Below are 18,085 nucleotides of genomic sequence, written 5' to 3' on the forward strand. Positions count from 1 at the left end.
AAGAGCACAAGGGGACCGCCACCATCACACCGGCACGGTTCAACCTCCGCCTGCTGCCCGTCTGCTAACATACCTTTGGCAGCTGCAGATCACACGGCCAAGGCCGACCCCAGCAGGTGGGGTGGTCTGCTTCACCTACAAGGAGAGGCTGCAGATCACATGACAAAGAAAGTGCACACATAATGCAATTAGGCGGGGGTGCAGAATTGGGACAGAATCTGTTGTACCACATGCAGGCACAAAACTCAAAAGGTGAAAATAGGGAATGCGATACAAAGTAAGGCTCTCCCCTCGCCCCAGCTCCTGGTCGCACGGTCTCGCCTTCAAAGACAACCGTCTCTCAGCGGTGGTTTTGACTACCTTCTATGGATCATACATGCCTATCCAAGTAGATCCGTAGATACCCATTTGTTTTTTTCACCTAAACGTACCACATGCTTCCCCATTTTGCTTTGATCGCTTAATATATGTTGGCACGTTATTACAGACAACTTGAAAATCCATTACCAACAGACATGAAGACGGAGTAGGATCTTTTGCAATTACCCACATTGCTCCAAAAAATGTTGTGCAGAAATCATTTCGAGTGTTGATACAAATACCCCTTTACACCTACAAGAAATGTCTTTGAACCATAGTTGCTCGTTCAAAGACCATGTAGAATTTTAATGTTGGATGAAAATATTTTTAACTTTGCTGAGTGATCAAAATGGTTTTATTTATTTATTTATTTATTTATTTATTTATTTATTTATAAGAGAGAGAGAGCAAGGATGCAAGCTGGGAAGGGGCAGAGAGAGAGAGAATCCCAAGCAGGCTCGATGTTCAGCTTGGAGCCCGCTTTGGGGCTCAATCCCACAACCTGGAATCATGACCCGAGCCCAAGTCAAGAATTGGACACTCAACCAATTGGACACCCCCCAGGTGCTCCCTGCCGAGTGGTGGACAAACCCCACCGCCCGACAGTCTTCCGTCGGAAACACACAACCATCTAGAAACTGAGCAGATTGATAAACACAGTAATAACATGTCTGTTGACGTTCAAACCATACTAGTGACCACCGATAATAACGACTTTTGTGTAACATTAATCATTAGGTGTCCTAGCAGAAGGGGTCAAACAGAGTTTGCTGCTCTTTTTAAATCAGGCCACAATGTCCACGAGGCCATGTGTCCTGTAGGAGTTGAAGAATGGAATGTTCCTGCTGTGTCCTTCCCCAAATGACAGAGAAGTGATCATTACTCTAGAGAATGCCAGGCAAATGCCTGGTAGTCCTTTAAGACAGTCACCCTCCGGCCTTGGCCATGTGTAGTCAACAAGGAAGAACCTTCGGCTTCAGTGTATGTTGCAATCTGTTTTGGGTTTCTATCTGAAGGTCGTAAATATGTCTTTATCGATGTAACACCACCAGAAAGAGAACTCCCTTCATTCACGCTTGGAATCGTTAGACATGTATTACTCCTAGATTAAACTCTCAATAATTTTGCACTCTGATTTTCCAAGAAATCCCCCAATGCCATCATTTCTCATATTCCTCCTATCCCTCTTCCTCCAGTAGAGAAGCTCCCGGACCACGGCTGTTATGTCTTAATATATTCTCAGCTCGCACAGAGCTTGTGCCCAGACATAATTTGTTAGAATATAAAATCGTTGAGGAACAAAATTAGCTATTAAATACACTCCTCGTAGTAAAAAACGTCTTGGCGTAGCAGTAAGAATGACTTGAGCGGCAGAAAAGCTACTATGTTCAATAACTGTTCCAAACACAGTGTCTCAAAGCAGACAGACTATGAAAGTTCAGAGAGAGGGGCGCCTGGGTGGCGCAGTCGGTTAAGCGTCCGACTTCAGCCAGGTCACGATTTCACGGTCCGTTGAGTTCGAGCCCCGCGTCAGGCTCTGGGCTGATGGCTCGGAGCCTGGAGCCTGTTTCCGATTCTGTGTCTCCCTCTCTCTCTGCCCCTCCCCTGTTCATGCTCTGTCTCTGTCCCATAAATAAATAAAAACGTTGAAAAAAAAATTTTTTTTTAAAAGAAAGTTCAGAGAGAGGATAGTGGATTTTCTTTTCCAAGCTGATTGCTTTAGTCTTTTATTTATGTTGAGAGGCACCTATGCATGGGGCCATCTGCCCATCTTTGTGCACAATGAGACAGACTGGGCAAAAAGTAAGAAAGTTGTTACCCTACTTGATATTTCAGTCAAATTCAATGACAGCTTTTAGCGTATGGCAAGGTCTGAACCTTCAAAGCCCAGTTGAGATTCCTCTAAAGTCTGGACGTTTCTCTTATCTTTTTAGTCACGTGGGTTTTCAGGGCGATGGGAAGGGTAGGGATTTGGGAGACAGACTTGCAATTTGTCCGTCAAAGTGTCTTGCCTTTGCTGGGCTTGTGCTAGACATTCCTACGCCTCTATTGCATCAGAGATCCAGGAAGTTCTCTGGGGCAACCTCTTCCTGTAATCCCACCCATGGCTACAGGGTAAGTGAGTCCTTGGACCCATAATAGAATACATGGATAAAACCACCCTCGCTGCAACATAAACGACTTGTACGCCTCTACCAATCAGTTCCCTTTTATAATCAGAGGGAGGCTGCGTTGTTCAGCAAGCAGTGCCCCCTTTACAGGATTGGGGCTTGGGTTTTTTGTGGTTTTTCTGGGTTTTTTTTTTAGTGTTTTAATAGTTCATGAACTGACAAATGGAAGCACAGTCAGAAATTGAACTGGGGATGGAAGCAGAGCCTAGGCGAGGTAGCGTCTAAATGTTAAAGACTTTCATCCTAAGAGCCATGGCAAGCCACCTAAAGGTTCTACCTGAAGGACACTCAGTCCCTGTATTTTGAAAAGATCACTTGAGCTTCTGGATAAAGAATGGGTTAGAAGGGACCAACAAAAGATTCCGGGCAAATCCATACATCTGACCAAGTCTCCTGATGCAGGCTGCGCTTGGGTACAGTGTTCTCCAAAGCGGTGATTCCTGGATATTCTGGAGCCATTCTGCCCCCAAACTAACATTCATCAATCTGATGTATATGTCTCGATGGGGGACAGTGATCACCACGAAAGCCATGCAGTAGTGGGGAAAATATCTACCGTATAATGCTATGTGAAGAGAAGCAAAGTAAAAATGGTACAATTCTATGATGTTAAATATATACACATATAAATAAATAAATATATATATACATATATATATATAAATATATATATTTATTAAACATAAAACTGAGACAATACAATGTCAGGGTAGAAACTTGATGAGTGACTTATTCTTTTTAATTTTTTATGTTGTAATGATATAATCGTTACAACTGAAAATCTGCTAAGAGGGTATATCTTGTGTTAAGTGTTCTCACCGCAATCAAAATTATCAAGCTCTACATTCGCAATGTGTGCACATTTTCTGTTATGTGTGTTATATTTCAATAAAAAGTTTTTTTTTACTTTTTTATTATTTTTTTAATGTGAAATTTATTGTCACATTGGCTTCCGTACAACACCCAGTGTTCATCCCAACAGGTGCCCTCCTTAATGCCCATCACCCACCCTCCCCTCCCTCCCACCCCCCATCAACCCTCAGTTTGTTCTCAGCCTTTAAGAGTCTCATATGGTTTGCCTCCCTCCCTCTCTTTTTTTTTTCCCTTCCCCTCCCCCCTGGTCTTCTGTTAAGCTTCTCAGGATCCACATAAAAGTGAAACCATATGGTATCTGTCTTTCTCTGTATGGCTTATTTCACTTAGCATCACACTCTCCAGTTCCATCCACGTTGCTGCAAAGGGCCATATTTCATTCTTTCTCATTGCCACGTAGTACTCCATTGTGTATATAAACCACAATTTTTTTATCCATTCATCAGTTGATGGACATTTAAGCTCTTTCCATCATTTGGCTATTGTTGAAATTGCTGTTATAAACATAGGGGTCCATGTGCCCCTATGCATCAGCACTGCTGTATCCCTTGGGTAAATTCCTAGCAGTGCTATTGCTGGGTCATAGGGTAGGTCTATTTTTAATTTTTTGAGGAACCTCCATACTGTTTTCCAGAGTGGCTGCACCAATTTGCATTCCCACCAACAGTATAAGAGGGTTCTCATTTCTCCACATCCTCTCCGGCATCTATAGTCTCCTGATTTGTTTATTTTAGCCACTCCAACCAGCATGAGGTGGTATCTCAGTGTGTTTTTGATTTGTATTTTCCTATTGAGGAGCGACGTTGAGCATCTTTTCATGTGCCTGTTGGCCATCCGTATGTCTTCTTTAGAGAAGTGTCTATTCATGTTTGCTGACCATTTCTTCACTGGATTATTTGTTTTTCGGGTGTGGAGTTTGGTGAGTTCTTTATAGATTTTGGATACTAGCCCTTTGTTTAATATGTCATTTGCAAATATCTTTTCCCATTCCGTAGGTTGCCAAAAAAGTATTTTTTAAAAACCCTAAGCTTTTCTGCCTTAAATCGACAAGTTAAAAAGTACAGAAGTATGCCTCACGCTTTTAATATGTTTATATAAATACTTTTTATATCTTAGCACTGTATATGGTAGCAAATATATTGACTATTGTAGTTCTGAGTAACAGTTTATTTTTTGCTAAGAGTTTTACATCAACTATCTCATTTAAAACTTAGGAGCTTGTGGGATAGTACCATGGTCATAATCGTTTTATAGGTGAGAAAATTGAGGCACAGAGCCATGAAAGCCAAATTTTCCTCAGATTGCATAAGTGAAAGAGTCATGATTTTAATCCAGGGAGTCTGACAGCACATATCTGTATAAATATGTTCAAATCGTTTATAAAAAATTTTAATGCTTATTATTTATTCTTTTGAGAGAGAGAGAGTGGGGGGTGGGGGAAGGGGCAGAGAGAGACAGGGACAGAACCCGAATCAGGCTCCAGGCTCTGAACCATCAGCACAGAGCCCCGTGTGGGGCTCAAACTCACGAACCTTGAGATCACGACCTGAGCCGAAGTCACATGCTTAACCGACTGAGCCACCCAGGTGCCCCCGAAGTGGTATATAAATGACAATGGGACCCCATGGAGAAAACCACGTTTGTATTGCCCTAGACCAAAATTACTTGAAAAATTAAGGCAGAAGAGGAGAAAATGTTTTGGGTTTCTTGTTTGTTTGTTTGTTTGTTTTGGCGGGGGTGGATTGCTGTGTTTTTTGCGAACCCTAGCCACCAAATTGAGATGAAAAGATAGAACTACCATATGATCCAGCAATCCTACTTTGGAGTCTATATTCAAGGGAATGGAAATTACTCTCTAAAAAAGATATTCCCCTGCGTGTTTGTGGCCTCATTATTCACAGGAGCCGAGACACAAACAACCCAAGTGTCCATTCACAGATGAAGGGATTAACAAAATGTGGTGCGCGCGCGCACACACACACACACACACACACACCGGAGTAATATTCAGCCATAAAGAAAGAAGGAAATCCTGCCATTTGCAACAACACGGATGGACCTTGAGAGCATCATGCTAAGTGAAATAAGTCACACAGAGAAAGACAAATATTTCATGATCCCAATTATTTGTGGGACCTACGAACATCAAGCTCATAGAAACAGAGTAGAGTGGTGGTTTCTGGGGAGGGGGTTGAGGTGGGGGGCAGGAGATGTCATCAAAGGGTACGCACTTGTAACTAAGATGAGTAGGTTCTGGGGATTATGACAGCATGGTGACCATAGGTCACGATACTGTATTGTGTACTTAAAAGTTGTTGTGTGAGCTTTAATGTTCTCACCATAACAACAAAATAGTCATTATGTGAGATTAAGGATGTATTAACCAACCTTATTTGCGGTAAGCATTTCACAATATACAAGTGTATCAAATCATCACGTTGTATATCTTAAACTTACACAATGTTATATGTCAGTTATATCTCCATAAAGCTGGATGAAAAATTCAGATCAGTGGGAGATTGCCAATCAGGTCAATCATAACACATATGTCATTCCTTTGTCTGAAATACCAGGATCACTTCCAAGTAAGTGCAGAGTCTAGCAATCCACTAGAGCATAGACCTTGTAATGTAAAGGTATCGAAAATCCGACAATGTTTCTCCTTTTCTTTGTCTTACCCTTACATTTACACAAAGGAAGAAACTCATGACCCCCTAACAGGCTCACTAGGGTGCCATAGTTTCTGAAGCCTAAATATCGCATTAATGTTTTGTGTAGAACAAGGTAAATAATGACATTAATTGCTAATACGAATCCATGTCAAACGTAAAGCCTTTGGTGAATTTCTTTCAGGAAGTACAATTAGTTTCGGAGAGGTGAAACCAGACTAAAATAATGGCTTTCGGAGACTCATTAATCCAAGAGCAAGGAAGTTATCTGACCACCCGGGCCTTATTCAGCTCTGACCACTTCCCCATTCTCCTCCTGTGAAACTCACCCACTCCTTTCAGGGTCTGGCCCAAACACCACCATTTTTGACAAGATTTCCCTGAACCTCAGGCCCCCAAATTAATACTTCTTCCAAATCACTTTTTAAAATATCTTTTAATTTTATTTATTTGAGGGGGAGGAGGCAGAGGATCTGAAGTGGCTCTGCACTGACAGCAGAGAGCCCAAGGTGGGGCTCCAGCTCACAAACCATGAGATCATGCACTGAGCCAAAGTCGGACGCTTAACCGACGGAGCCACCCAGGTGCCCCAAATCACTTTTTATTATGCTTCTGAGTTATCTCTTTAGTCTATCTCCCTAATGCACTTTAAGTGGCTTGAGAATACATTCTGTGCCTTTCTAACCTTTTAATCTTTTAAAATCTTTATTTTGCAATAATATAGACTGATGTGAAATTGCAAAAACAGTACAGAAAGTTCCCACGTACTCTTCACTCAGCTTCCCCCAAAGGTAGTATCTTACATAACTCTACTGCACTCTCAAGACCATGAAATTGACCTTGGTACAGTCCACAGAGCTTATTCAGATCTCACAAGGTTTCCGTGCACTCCTGTGTGTGTGTGTGCGTGCGTGCGTGCGTTGCACGCAATGAAATGTTATCACCTGTGTAGATTGTGTAACCAGCACTACAATCAGCATCTAGAACTGTCCATTGTCACAGAAATTTCCTGCATACTTTCCCCGTATACGTAAATACCACTTTTAGTGCTCCCCAACCTTCCTTGAACCTAACCACTGACGACCAGGAATCAGTTCCTTCATCTCTGTAACTTTGTATAAATGGAATCTGCAGTACGTGACCTTTTAGTCCTGGCTTATTTCACTCACTTGGGATCCATCCATACTGTTAACTGTTAACATGTATGAAATTTGTTCCCTTTTGTTGCCAAGTAGCACCCATGATACGGGCCCACCAGTTTATTTAACCATTTACCCACCGAAGGACGTCTGGGTTGTTTCCAAGTTCGGGCTTTTACCTTTTTTTTTTTTTTTTCAACGTTTATTTATTTTTGAGACAGAGAGAGACAGAGCATGAACTGGGGAGGAGCAGACAGAGAGGGAGACACAGAATCGGAAGCAGGCTCCAGGCTCCGAGCTGTCAGCACAGAGCCCGACGCGGGTCTCGAACTCACGGACCGTGAGCTCATGACCTGAGCCGAAGTTGGACACCCAACCGACCAAGCCACCCAGGCGCCCCGGGCTTTTACCTTTTAACTTGTCAGGGCTTAGCAAGGTGACTTGAAGGAAGAAAACGCTCAAGTTGGAGTCATTAATTTGAATTAATTGCTAGTCCTACCCAAAGCTGGATTCCATGCTGACACCTGCTGTATACGTTGCCCTAAGGAGAAGTGTCCGTTTCTCTGCGTTTCCATTGACTTGACTGCAGAGTCCTTCACGCCTGTCTTAATCTGATATTTAGAGATCGCAAAACATTGATGTGGTTCTCATTACATTTTGGAGTTCGGATGGGATGTCAGGAATGCTCTGGGGGTGTAATGAAAACAGATCGCTGGTGTTCACACCTCGACGGTTACGAAACACTCCCCCAGCCAGCGTCGGGGTGCGAGGGGACTTCGGTCTCCTCAAAATCTCCATCAGCCTCATCCCGTCTCCCACAGAGCCAAGCCAAATGAAAAAAAGAATGACAATACTACCTAGCTGTCATTAAAAATCTGTGCGAAGCATAAATAAAATAAAAACACCGGTGTGTTTTTTTTTTTTCAGCAACTTGCACCTTTGCCATTTCAAAAGAAGTGTTTTATTCAAGCACAGGTGGCACAGCGATCCATTCGTGTCAGCTGCACAACACGATGGTGGGACAACCTTTAGACAAGGGTCTAGACAACCCTAGACCACCCGTGCTCACAAGCGTAGCCCCCATCTGTCTCCTCGCGATGCTATCGCAATACTGTTGACCCGATTCCCTGTGCCGCGTCTTTTGTTCTCGTTACTTATTCATCCTACTCCTGGAAGCCTGTGTCTCCTGCTCCCCTTCACCCATTTTCCCAACTTGCCACCCCCTCCCGACGGCAAACTGTCAGCTTGCTCTCTGTATTCGTGGCTGGGTCCGTTGGTTCGTTTTTGGTTGGTTTGCTTTGGTTTTTCTTTGTCATTTTAATCTGTGCAGATGGCTTTCCTAACCAAACCTCAGCCCACTGGGCTGAGAAAGCTAACTTACTTGGGATACGATGGGTCTTCCTAAGCTCCATCAAAGTAAGCACTTTTAAGTGCTCGCGTGAACAGCCCATAAACTGAAGTTGGAATCAGAGAAGATTCGCGTCACTTCTGCACAAGGGTGACTTACAAATTCATGAAGCGCTCCATATTTGTTCGATGTTCCCGTTGCTAATTTGTATTCTCCCTGAATGAAAGAAGACGTCTCTCCCGATTTCCTGGCCCACCCTCTGTCCATGTAGAGAACACACCGTGAATGAAGCAGAAAGTAAATTGTTTTGTTTTGTTTTTTAAAGATTTTTATTTCTTTTATTTGAAAAAAAAATTTTAATATTCTTACCTTTTTTTTAAAGTTTATTTATTTATTTTGAGTGGGAGAAGGGAGGGAAGGAAGAGGGAGACAGAGCGTTACTCCCCGTGTGGAGCCTGATGCAGGGCTCGAACTCACGAACCGTGAGATCATGACCTGAGCCGAAACCAAGAGCCGGCCACTTAACTGACTGAGTCACCCAGGCGCTCCCTGAAGATTTTTATTTTTAAGTAATTTCTACATCCAGTGTGGGGCTTGAATTTATAATCTTGAGAGCAAGAGTGATGTGCTCTACCAACCGAGGCAGCCAGATGCCCAGAAAGTGGAAAGAAATTCACTAGGGAGACCGTAGTAGGATGAATCATGGTCCCCAAACATGTCCTTGGCCTAATCCCAGAAACCTGTGAATGTGTTTGTTACCTTCTAAGGCAGAAGAGACTTGGTCCATGTCATTATGTTAGGACACTGGGTTACCTGGGTGGGCCCGATGTAATCACAAAGGTTCCTATAAGAAGAAAGCAAGTGGGGCGCCTGGATGGGTCAGTCAGTTAAGCCTCTCACTCTTGATTTCAGCTCAGGTCCTGATCCCAGGGTGGTGGGATCGAGCCCCACGTTGGGCTCCCAGCTGAGCATGAAGCCGGCTTGGGATTCTCTCTCTCCCTCTCTCTGCCCCTCTCTCCACTCTCTCTCTCTCTCTCAAAAAGAAGGAGGAGGAGGAGGGGAAGGAGAGGAAGAAGGAGAGAAGAAAAGGCAGCAGCAAGAAGGTCAAAGTCAGACAGAGTACCTTGGAACGACCAGAAGCAGTGCGAGGTTCTCAGAGTCAGGAAATGCAAGGGAAGCAGATTGTCCCCTGAAGTCTTCAGAAAGAGTGCAGCTATCAACACATTGATCCTAGCTTTAGCTTTCTGACCCTCAGAACTGCAAGAGAATAAACTTATGTAATTTTATTTCCTTTTTTAATGGTCATTTATTTTTGAGAGAGAGAGACAGAGCACAAGCAGGGGAGGGCACAGAGAGGGAGAGGGAGACACAGAATCCGAAGCAGGCTCCAGGCTCCGAGCTGTCGGCACAGAGCCAGATGCGGGCCTCGAACCCACGAACCATGAGATCATGAACTTGGCCAGAGTCGGACGCTTAACCCACTGAGCCACCCAGGTGCCCCTAAACTTACGTAATTTTAAACCATGAAATTTGTGGTTCTCGGTTACAGTGGCAATAGGAAACTAACATAGAGACGGACTCTCCCATCCTGTGGTTCGATACGACTTAACACCATTATTTATTTAGTAGCCTGTGCAGCAGCTAAAATCATCCATAGTCCCAGCGGAGGATGGCCTACCTTTGGGGAAACAGGGACCTCCACTGGGTCATCAGGGAGAAGGGTAGCCTTAGATTAAAGCAACTGCAGAAGAATTTACGCCTGAGGCAGCGAAGCTGGTCGCTGAGATGATGGCTGATTATAGGGGAGGCGCATGTGGTCAGTGCTCTGCTTCCTCCCCTCCTTCAGTATCTGAGCTGAGGCGACAGCATTCCTGAATTAGCCCTCCTTCAGCAAATGCATCCTGCCCTGAGGTAGGTCATCCTATGATTCTTTCTGTTCCTAAATTGCCCTGCCTTTCTCTGGTTTCAAGTAGGTTTGGGAATAGTCTCTTAAATTAAAAGAAAAAGGTTTATTTTGTTTGTGTTCAACCGCAAAAGTAAAATATACTCATCCTAGGTATCTTAGAGAACAGAGACACTAACAAAGAAAATAATAAATAACCAAAATTCTCACCACCCAGAGAAAAGCTACTTGGTTAATATTTTGATAGATTTCTTTCTGGTCTTCTTTCTATTCATGTCTGTTTATCACTTAAAAATATTCAGTAAAGATTGTTTAGTAGCCTTCATCCTCCCCTTTGAAACTTATTATGGACACGTTAATACGCTGCTATAATGTATATGTAATGACTGGAGAGTATTGTTCTCAGGATGAACTAGGATTTATGTAACCATTTCCCTCACACGGTACTTATGCCGTTTTTGCTCGCCAGGGATGGCCCCTAGAAATAAATTTCCCAACTAAGAATATTTAGTTTTGGAATTAATTGCAAGATTGAGTGAGTAAAAGAGAGGGTAATGAGTGGTGACTATCTGGGGGGAAAGGATGAGGAGAACCTTTTCACTTCATGTTACGCGTGTTGAATAAGAGACCATGCTTACCTTCCCCTTGACTTTCTTACTGGAGAAAGAAAAGGGACAGAAAGAGATATTCTAGAAATGGAGCAATTCCTTAAAGAAAAAAAAAAAAAAACAAGGGAGACTATTTTTCCCTAGAATATCTAGATGAGCTTATAGGCACGTCTCGCGTCGTGTTTTCCCATCACAGAAAGATATGGCACATGGACAGTTCTCACTGCGGCAAATGGGGAAGTTCTTTTCAAAATCTTCGCCTTTATTAGAAGAGTCCTGTGGGAGGCACCCAGTTGATTTAATCAACGCAATCAGATCAGATCGTATAGCCTTAAAGTGAATTTCTGCTTCAGCTGCCTGTACAGGTTGTTAGACGGAAAACTCCCAGATTTCCTCCTTGCCAAGCGTTGTCGCGGCCAAGCCGGTGGTGAGCAGAGCCTCAGAGCCGGGGCCGGGCGGGTCCGCCTAAACCTGACCTTGCAAACGGGAGCCGCTTAAAAGAGCGCGGTCTGTTGTCAGGATCGCCGGCTTCCAACTCCTCAGATACTTTAACTGAAACGTGAAATAGCACATTTCCCAGCAGTCAGATTTATTGTCAGTCTTCTCCGCCTCAAGCCTACAAATGGTATTCATCCTAGAAGAATGGCAACAATAAATACCAACGACATATTAAGTGGCTTCTAGATGCCAGGCACCATGCTGTGCCCTTCGCCCATGGTGGTGTGTCCTAGGCTTTACAGCAATCTTGCAAGGAAGGTGTCATTATTCATTTATAGGTAAGAAAAGGGAAAATCAGATCATCCAAGGGCCCGTAGTTGGCGGGAGCAGAGCCGGGATTTGAACCCAGGTCTATCACATTCCACCATTCTCCGTGTCTCTGATTGGTGGGAGTCCGCACTAGGTGAGCCTGTGGCTTGAGCGTTCAGTTGGGATTTCCAGGCTCCACAGCTGCACCTGCACATCCCCGTGCTTACCCCTTAATGGCCCTGGGAGAAAATTTTTTTTTTTTTTTCAACGTTTATTTATTTTTGGGACAGAGAGAGACAGAGCATGAACGGGGGAGGGGCAGAGAGAGAGGGAGACACAGAATCGGAAACAGGCTCCAGGCTCCGAGCCGTCAGCCCAGAGCCTGACGCGGGGCTCGAACTCACGGACCGCGAGATCGTGACCTGGCTGAAGTCGGACGCTTAACCGACTGCGCCACCCAGGCGCCCCTGGGAGAAAATTTTGAAGCAACTTGGGGATACGTCGAGTCTTTCAGGATCCCCAATTTTTCCCTCCTTCACTGGGTATATTACAGGTTTGAAAAAGCAGGAACAAAAATTATTTTGTCTTTATTTTTAAGGACATTTAAGAACTTACTTATAAAGCTTCTGGATTTTTTGGGTTTTGTTGTTGTTCGTTTTGATCTATTTGATGTTTATTGATGTGATTAAGGAGTCTGCGTATTCCTTGTTGGAGAGATAGACTAGGCTTATAACAGACAACCAAATAAACCCTTGGGGAGAATCTTCTAGAATGGAGAGATGTCAACATTAATGACAAGGCCAGGTAGGCTGCTACATCCTGGAAATGGAGAGAATCCCCAAGCAAGAATAAAGAGGGAGGAGAAGCAACTTTTGGACGCAGGGACACTTCCTATTTAGTCCCTTTATAGGGCAACAGGGGATGGTGCTAGGGTGTCCCCTGAAGGCCTGCAACGTGCCAGGAGGGACCTGGCTCTAGCCTGTTTCCTCTCCCCTCCACCTGTCACCTTTGGTTCCCTGTGCCCCTTGCCCGCCTTAGCCCTTATCACGCTGAAGCTGGTCTTAACCATGTGGGCACGCTGTCTCCCTCTTCTGAGCTGATCTGCCAGGACTTTGTCAGCCTCGATATGTTGTATTCCCATAAAGGTGATCACTTTATTTAAAAAATGTTTTTAATGTTTCATTTTATTTTTGGGAGAGAGACAGAGTGCGAGCAGGGGAGGGGTAGAGAGAGAGGGAGACCCAGAATCCCAAGCAGGCTCCAGGCTCCGAGCCGTCGGCACAGAATCACACGTAATCACAAATGTGTATGTTGTATATCAACTGAGTTATTTAAATGAGTAAAATTATACAAAAAACAGACTTTTAAAACATGTTATTTTTTCATCCATTTTGACAGGGACAGAGAGAGCAGGGGAGGGGCAGAGAGAATCCCAAGCAGGTTCCACACTGTCGGCATGGAGCCTGCCGTGGGGCTCGAACTCTCAAACCTTGAAATCATGACCTGATCTGAAATCGAGAGTTGGGCTCTTAACCCACTGAGCCACCCAGGTGCCCCCCAAAAATGGACTCAACCATAGAGAATACACTGATGGTCACCAGAGGGGAGGTGGGAGGTGGGAGGTGGGAGGTGGGGTGTGTAAGACAGATGATGGAGGTTAAGGTGATGTGCACCAGGTGATGCATGGAAGTGTTGAATCACGATATTGTACACCTGAAACTAACATAACACTGTATGTTATGAATTTAAATGAAAACTAAGAATAAATAAATAAATGAGCAAAATTACATTTGAAAACAAAATTGAACGCCCATGTTGGCGGACTTCTTGCAGCTCTTCTACAGAAACCAGACTTCAACAGTTTGAAAACTACCAATCTGGTTTCAGCCGAATTTTTATAGACTCCGGCGCCTAGCTGGAGGAAGTGAATGCCCCAGGGTCACACAACTAGCGACCCGGCGACCCCAGACCCTGACTCCTACTCCAGTGCTCCGTCCCCTTCACTTGAGTGCCCCGCTAACCAAGTTCTTGTTTATTTTGGAACTTCAGGCCTTATGAAAAACAGAGTAATTTCTCATAATTAGGGGAGAAAGGATGTTTGGGGACAAAGGCACTGATTTAGATAGCTCCTGAATTACTTATCTGCCTTCTTGAGTGATTTAATCCCACGTCTGATTGCTACCGGGTTTATTTACCTGTATAGATGTACTCACAAGTCTTAGGTAGTTGTAAGTTCAACATTTACACTTCTTCGTCTGCTGATTTCTTTTTAATTTCTTTTTAAGTTTAGTTACTTGTTTTGAGAGAGAGAGAGGGAGAGAGAGAAAGAGAGAGACAGAGGTGCGGGGGGAGGCAGAAAGAGAGGGAGAGAGAGAATCCCAAGCAGACTCTGCACTGTCAGCACGGAGCCCAGTTTGGGACTTGAACCCACCAACCGTGAGATCGTCACCTGAGCCAACATCAAGAGTCAGACGCTCAACCTACTGAGCCACCCAGGTGCCCCTTGCCTGCTGATTTATTACAGACGTGAAAATCCTAAGACCCTCCTTTTTTTGGATGTCATTCTCAAAGTGCCAGACCGCCTGCTCCAGTATCCACACACTCTGGATGTGGCCTCAGAGGGAGTCGTGAGTCAGTACTCAGATCAGGGCTATCGGATGCCCTAATTTTCTCGGTAGATGTTGTACATGGGAAGAAATAGCCCTCTTTTGCCCACCATCCCGTCTTTAGCCAGATTTCATATCACCTGGATGACAGACTGACTGTGTATAGATGTCACCAAGTCCCTAAGATTAACAGGGACCTCAGACATGCTCTGGTTTCTACCCTTCACTTTGTTTTGCCAAAATGCTCTCCACCAGGGACCTGGGTCTAGCTAGCTCTCGGATCTTTTTTTTTTCAACGTTTTTTTTTTTTATTTTTATTTTTGGGACAGAAAGAGACAGAGCATGAACGGGGGAGGGGCAGAGAGAGAGGGAGACACAGAATCGGAGACAGGCTCCAGGCTCTGAGCCATCAGCCCAGAGCCTGACGCGGGGCTCGAACTTACGGACTGCGAGATGGTGACCTGGCTGAAGTCGGACGCTTAACCGACTGTGCCACCCAGGCGCCCCCGGATCTTTTTTTAAAATAATTCTTCCACCACAGGTATCTTCCTTTATGAATTGGCAGGCATATATTCAATTTTTGTCAGTTCACTTCAAATTTTTCTTCCTTCTTTGACACACTCCGCAGGAAACCAACTTGATGATAGATAGGACGGATGGGGAATGCTAACATCTAAGGATCTGAAGACAACCGTTGGCTGTTGTTGCTTTCTAACTGCTCAGTGTGCTTGAGAAAATGATTTGGCTATCGCTGAAGCAATTTTGGAAGTTCAAGCCTTTCACCGCTCTGCTCAGACCTCTTTTATCTCTGGGATTGAGTGGCCCCGGACGCTAAACATCTTGATAAATGTCAAAAGGTCCGTTTGTCAGAATATTTTGCAAAATGCCTCCGTGGGTGGCATTAGGTGACTCACGGCACTTTCTTGGCATCGTGCGGACCAAATTCATGTGATCTCAGTCTCTAGGCTTAGCTATATTTGTTTGTTAGACGCAACGCAGACTTATGATACTTAATTAATGTTTCAATCCATTTTGAGATGAAAGAAAACTAAACCCACACAAACTATCATTAGCAGCCATAGAAAATGAGCAACCTGCATACTTGTTTCTTTCAACCCCCTTGGTTTTCCCTTATGATATTTTGAAACCTCAAAGAGATCGTGGTTATTATGAGTCATCTTTTTACTACATCTCTTGATGCTGGTGGATACAGGGAAATCTTTAACCCTAAAAGCCCCGGTCCTACTTTATCCTCGGGGTTAAATTCCCTTCAGGGCAAAGAGCCATTCTGGAGCTTCTGTTCCCGCGGGCAGGATGTCTGTGAGCGTCGCATGCAGCGGTCCCCAAACCCAGCTCGTCCTCACAACCATCCGGTTCACCTGATAAAAATACAAATCCCCGGGTCCCAAACCTGGACATGCTGCTTCCGTCAGTCCGGGGTGGAAACCCACATCAGCATCACTGCTCAGATGATCCTCCGTCTGGTTTTCGTGAGGGGGTAAAGTCAGCTTTGAAAACTTGCACCCCACCTGGTCTGCTCACAGCCAGTGCTTTGAAAAGAACACACAATTGGTATATGCGTTTGTCATTCAAAGGAACAATGTTGGTGAGAATAAAATATTCCAGTTGTGGAGTGAAGATAGGGAGCATCTTGTAGGATGTCAGTGTGAGGGGCGCCTGGGTGGCTCAGCCGCTTAAGTGTCCGACTTCGGCTCAGGTCATGATCTCACGGCTGGTGGGTTCGAGCCCCACATTGGGCTCTGGGCTGACAGCTCAGAGCCCAGAGCCTACTTCGGATTCTGTGTCTCCCTCTCTCTCCCTGCCCCTCCCTGGCTCACGCTCTGCCTCTCTCTCCTTCAAAAAAAACATTAAAAAAAAAAAAGTAAAGAAAAAAAGAATGACAGTGTGAAAAGTCACATCATTCTCACCTGGAAAACAGCCAGCTCCTACGCATCACTACTTTGGGAGGATTTATCAACAGATACGAAAAGCCAGCAATTGTAAATACTGATTTTAAAACATGTTCATGTACCTTTTCCAAGTAGATTTTTTTTTTTTCTCAGACCTATAGTCATATGCCATAATGGCTCTAAGACAAGATTTCACAACCTCGGCATCAATGACATTTCGAATGGGGAAATCCTTTGCAGGGGTGCAGTATGTGAGGGGTGGGGGGGACTGCCTTGTGCCATGTTTATTTAGCGGCGTCTCTGACCTCTACCACTAGATGCCAGTAGCATCTCCCCTTGCAGTGACAACCGAAAATGTCTCCAGACATTGCCAAAAGTGGAAACAAAATTGCTCTCAGTTGAGAAGCTTTGCTCTAGTAAGTTCTCTGAGGCTTCGGAAGCTTATAATAGAAGATGATAAAGGAAAGGTCACATGCAGAGCAGTGGAATCAGACAGAAAAGACTACAGGGCAAGTTGTACTTGTAAAATGAAATAACTGCTTATTTAAAAAAAAAAATAATCCAGATTCGACACCCACCCATATAGAACAATGAATTTCAAATGGTCTGTGGTTCTAGATGAAAAGCATGGGGAAAATTGAGAAAAATATATAGAATGTATTTATAGAACTTTGAGGTAAAGAATATTTGTCTTGGAAAAAATCAGAAAACCTAGAAGCCCAAAATGAAAACCTCAAGAGACTTAACTCCATAGCATGTTAATGCATCTGTAAAATGAGATAAGAACTAAAGAAAGGCACCATAAGCAACATTTTAAAAAGGGGAAAAGAGAAAGTATTTGTAGCACGTATAACCAACTAAAGATCAATGTTCAATAAAAATAAAAAGCCTAGAAAATCATTTTTTAAAAGGCAGAAAAAATAGGCTAATAATTTGAAAGGGCAGTTTGTAAAGAAAAATCAGTTAGCCAAAGCACATGAAAATTTCCCAAGTCCATTGTAACTCAGGAAAATGCAAACAAAAATCACAATATCATCTTGATTTCATCAGACGGGAAAAATTAAAAAGGCTTATGAAATGGGGCACCTGGGTGGCTTAGTCAGTTAAGCACCTGACTCTTGATTTCGGCTCAGGTGATGATCTCATGGTTTATGGGTTCAAGCCCCATGTTGGGCTCTACACCGACAATGTGGATCCCGCTAGGGATTCTCTCTCTATTCCTCTCTCTCTCTGTCTCAAAACAATAAAAAAACAAATTTAGGAAATGCAGAATCGATAAATGCAGATGTGAATCAAAAATCATGGTCATGCCTTATCATGAGAACTTACATTGGGTCTATCTCTTGGACACAATTTAGCAGGAGCTATGACAATGTACAAACTGCATGAATTTTGATCTAGTATTCCCCATCTTCGGTCTGTCCTACAAAAATACTCTCATATGTGCACACACCATGCAGATATGATGATACTCACGATGGTATTGTTTGTGATAAACACTGCAGACAGACGAGAGCCAGCCATCAGCATAGAATGATTGCTGCCTTTTCATATCCTGATCCCCACCATGTGACTTTTTGCAGTAGTGAAATCGAATGAGGTAGATTTAAAATATTGAAATAAAAAGGCCTTTTCTATGGCAGACATTTTCAAGGCTATATAGAAACATGGAAACATACACATATTTCTACAGATAAATGCATTTTTCATGTAAATAAAGCTGCATGTGTTTGTGTGTATGTATAATTATG

At 43.8% G+C, this 18,085-nt stretch overlaps 1 non-coding gene across 1 annotated transcript; it reads left to right on the forward strand.

Annotated features, from left to right (window-relative positions):
* Positions 1–8,642: 8,642 nt before the first annotated feature.
* Positions 8,643–8,745, forward strand: LOC112851594 (U6 spliceosomal RNA). The gene has a single exon (XR_003222785.1). It is a non-coding gene; the product is annotated as a U6 spliceosomal RNA (small nuclear RNA).
* Positions 8,746–18,085: the final 9,340 nt, after the last annotated feature.

Source organism: Puma concolor, chromosome D2 (genome assembly GCF_028749965.1).
Source record: "Puma concolor isolate L17-30 chromosome D2, mPumCon1.1.hap2, whole genome shotgun sequence".
Classification (NCBI taxonomy): Eukaryota; Metazoa; Chordata; class Mammalia; order Carnivora; family Felidae; genus Puma; species Puma concolor.